At 43.2% G+C, this 4,346-nt stretch overlaps 1 pseudogene; it reads left to right on the forward strand.

Annotated features, from left to right (window-relative positions):
- Window positions 1–217: 217 nt before the first annotated feature.
- Window positions 218–685, forward strand: LOC101998451 (annotated as a pseudogene).
- The last annotated feature ends 3,661 nt before the right edge of the window (window positions 686–4,346 follow it).

Here is a 4,346-nt window from a genome sequence, read left to right on the forward strand (position 1 = left end):
CCGCAGTTGGTGGTTTACGTGACAGCAGTTCTATGGAACAGCCACCAGGGTTGGTGGTTCACAAGAGAGTAGCACTTTGGGGTGCTTTGACCCCGTGGGATTTTGAAGTGTCTCAATTTTATTCATGTCATTTTTCAACATAAAATCCTGTAAATAGCCTTTGGTTTTGGTGGATCTGCTACTCACACAAATATAGGCACATTAGCTTTTCGTCAAGATGGCGCCAAAGGCGAAGAAGGAAGCTCCTGCCCCTCCCAAAGCCGAAGCTAAAGCGAAGGCCTTGAAAGCCAAGAAGGCAGTGCTGAAAGGCGTCCACAGCCACAAAAAGAAGATCCACACATCGCCCACCTTTCGGCGTCCCAAGACCCTGCGGCTACGAAGGCAGCCTAAATACCCCCGGAAGAGCGCGCCCAGGAGGAACAAGCTTGACCACTATGCCATCATTAAATTCCCCCTGACCACCAAGTCAGCCATGAAGAAGATAGAAGACAACAACACACTTGTGTTCATTGTGGACGTCAAGGCCAACAAGCACCAGATCAAACAGGCTGTGAAGAAACTCTATGACATTGATGTGGCCAAAGTCAACACCCTCATAAGGCCCGACGGGGAGAAGAAGGCATATGTTCGGTTGGCTCCTGATTATGATGCTCTGGATGTTGCCAACAAGATTGGAATCATCTAAACTGAGCCCAGCCGGCTAATTCTAAATATATACTTTTTCACCATAAAAAAATATATAGGCACATTATACACACTTTATACAGTTGAGTTCTTTCTGTTAGGAGCTTTGTTCCTACAGTGGATATGGCTCTACTCAGCCACAGTCTGTTTCTCTTTGCTCTATGGCAATACACTGTCACCATGCCATAGTTTATCTGTGGGTAACCCTGCCAGTGGCTGCAGGGTGGTTTCCTTATGAACAGAGCTGTAATGAGTTGTATGTGTCTTTGTAGGATAATACGTGCAAAGGTGAAGCTTTTGCTCGGTGCTTTGTCTGAAGTGGGATTTTCTGGCTGTAGACAAGCTTGTACTTTGTCTTAGGTTTTGTCAACAATGCCCCGAAGTCATTCAACTCATTCTCACTGCCGTTAGGTAGCCTGTGCGGATCCCAGCACCCACGTCTTTTGAGTCCTTTCCCGCTAACTCCATTTCTCACTTGAGTCATCCTGGGGGCCATGACTGTGTTTTAATGACATTTCCTTCTTGATTAGAGGAACTGAGAAGCCATGCATGTATCTGTTGAAGACATTTAAATGCCTGCCACTTAAGCTTCTTGCCAGTGTTCCATGCTGGGCTGTTGTCAGGCTGTTGGTGCTGTTGTTTTCCTTCATTTTGTGTGCTGGGATTGAAGGTGTGTGCCACCACCACCCTGCTAAAACAAACTTTTGATTCATTCCCATACACCTCTCCAATGGAGTGGTTAATGGGCTTTCTACTTTTACAAACCTCGTAAGACCCCCTTCGTGCGTTGTTCGTCCTTGTTGACTTTCGGAAATAAGCAAATGTGCTCGTTTTGCATTTCAGGTCCATTTTATTCTTCTGCAGTTTCATGCTTCTATCTGGGATCATTTTTACTCTGCTTGAAGGATATTCTGAGGATCTTTCTAAGGTCCGTAGCAAACTTATTCTCTCAAGTTTTGCCTTTATATGAAGATATTTCTTTGTTCCTCACTTTTGAAGAAAATCTTCAAAGTGTGCTGAATTCTTTTTTGTGCTCAAGTGTCTTCTCATTTAGAGCCTTTTTTCTGTTGTGTCTTGAGTTTCACTGGTTTTAGAGCTTTAGAGCTAGCTATAAGCGTTCTTGCTTCTTCTTTGAAGATGAAATATATTTTTCCTATGGTTATTAGTGAGATTTTTTCTCTTGTTTTGTACATATTGATATGTCATATTTCATACACATTTACAAGATCATCAGTTTAATTATGCTTTATGGGTTCTTACTGTTCAATTATTCTGACATTTATTTTGCAGCTAATATTTTTTCCCTTTTTTTAAATCTCCTTTAATTTTTTTTCCCTTCAGTTTCATAGGTGGTTTCCAGGCATGATTCCTTCCCAACATAGGGCATTTATGCTTGCTGTTCTGTGGTCTCTACTTTTCTTTGTGGTTCTTCTTGTCCTTCATTTTCCAGCTCAGTATCTCTCCCAAGGCTTTCGACCTATTGCTTCCGTATTCATAAGTAAAAATAATTTTTGTTAGGTCTTTGAGAATTTCATAAGCTGAGTTCTGGCTATAGTTAGTTACTCTTCCCCAAATCCTCCCTGTTTTTTCTTCCCACCCAGCTTCTTATTGTCACCCATCAAGTCCAAGTTGTGCTGCCCATATATTCTTGGATGTGTGCCTTTCTACTGGAGTGTAGGGAAATGGACTCTTTCCCTCCCAATAGCTCCTGGGCTAGGGGCGGGGCGGTGTGCTCAGCTCTTCTTTTGCTGCAGTTGCCTGACACTGGTGTTGGGAAGTAAACCTGGGTGTTAACCAGTGAGCCAGCTCTCTAGCCCAAGAGTTTTTTTTAAAGAGAAGCTAGTATTTTCAATGAGTTGGCAAGATTTTCTAGTCTCCATGTTGCTGTTATGGTTAATATAATTTTATACCTTGCCCTTTAAAACAAACAACAACAACTACTTAACTTTACAAATTCTTTACCTGATCAGCCCAACTATTTTTTTCTACCAAGCCACCATCCTCTGCTGAGACATGGTAACGTATTTGTTGCCGAGGGATAACAAGGCTAGAGTTTCCCACTTTCAACCGCTTCGTTGCTGTTTAATCACATCTTCAAGTCTTTTTGTTTTCGGGTTGGCAGTAATCTGCTCTGTACTCAGCTTGTTTGCAAATTTCATTTTTTTTTTTTTTTGCAAACATAGCATGTTACATTGGTAGTAATAGTGTCAGTCCCAAGTCAAACTTTCTATTACTACTCATAATTTTCATTAATCTTGCAGACAGATTGATTGTCCACTCTTCCTCCCTGCTTTGTCCTACTTTGGATGACAGCCCCATCTTCAAGTCCCCCAGAGTTGCTCAAGCACTCCATCACTGAACGACACCCTCAGTCCTCAGTAAGTTCTCCACAGGCCCCTGAGATGATCGTGGAGCCAGATCTCCCTATTCCTGGCCTCACCGCAGTAGGGTCTCACCCTTAGGCTGTTCCTTAGGCTGTCTCCTTCCCCCATTCTGCCTCAAGTCTCAGTACAAGGCTGCCTGTGCTCACAGGGAGAAAGTTCTCAACTCCCCATTTGCTCTTGGTCTCCACCCTTTCACCTTCATTTCCTAAGTAAGAGGTTTCACTCCTCTTCGGGAACGCTAATGTTCTTACTGACCTTGTACCGTTCTGTTTCTTTGGTCCCTCGTTTGATGGGTTTTGTACCTCTCAGCCCCGCACTGTTACCAGTCTCTTCTCTGCTTTCCCGCTTATTCCTGGTCTTCTAGTCAGGCTCATCCACAGGCTTTGTTTTCCTTACAAAAATGGGTGGGTGCAGCAAACCGTAGGTCCCTCTCCTAACAAAGAGACATCTTGTCAGGTGGTATAGGATCTGTGATCAGACAGATATAATATGACATTCATATAATATGACGTTCTAATTCCAGTGCTTTATCATATTCGTGATATCACAACAATCACGACCAGTTTCAGTGTGAAATTAAAATTCCGTCAAGTAAGATACGATGACTTTTGATAATGGCATATTGTACAATCTTTTCTACTGGAAAAAAAAACTGTAAAAGCCAGAAATTTATTTTCTATCAAGAATGTTTTGAAGGCAGAAGACAACTGGAAAATGTACATGAAAACCCCTGAAGTCGATGGTTGATCCTAGCTGTGCAGAGGAAACTCGGAAGGACAGCAGGAGAAGCAGCCTGGAGTCTCAGTCACTGGGGTGAGAGTCCAGCATGTGCACTGAAGTTATAGACGGTTCTGAGTCACCACGGGTGCAGGGAATCAACCCCGGATCCTCTGGAAGAGCAGCCAGTGCTTTTCACTGTCTCTCCTGCCCCTAGACGTTATTTTTTATTCTACTGATGTTTTTTTGCAATAATAATTGGGAGGAATCACTATCACTTTAGGAAAGCTTTAAGTAATTTTTAATATGGCTGTGTTCCGTGACCCATAAAAACACCGGAAGACGGTCCTTGAACTGTGGTGCAGCAAGATGAATCTCGGCTTTATATAAAGTCGATCAACTGAAGCGTGCGAGAAGAAGGCAGTGCAAGGTCTCTGTTTCAAGCGGCTGTTTTAGACACTAGCGCCTGACTCTATTAAATCACACCGAGGCAAAGAGCTGAAGAGTTGGTGTGGTCCCGAAGGAAGCAGTTTCCCTCCATGCACTCAGCTTTAAGCCGTG

This window comes from Microtus ochrogaster, chromosome 1, assembly GCF_000317375.1.
Source record: "Microtus ochrogaster isolate Prairie Vole_2 chromosome 1, MicOch1.0, whole genome shotgun sequence".
Taxonomy (NCBI): Eukaryota; Metazoa; Chordata; class Mammalia; order Rodentia; family Cricetidae; genus Microtus; species Microtus ochrogaster.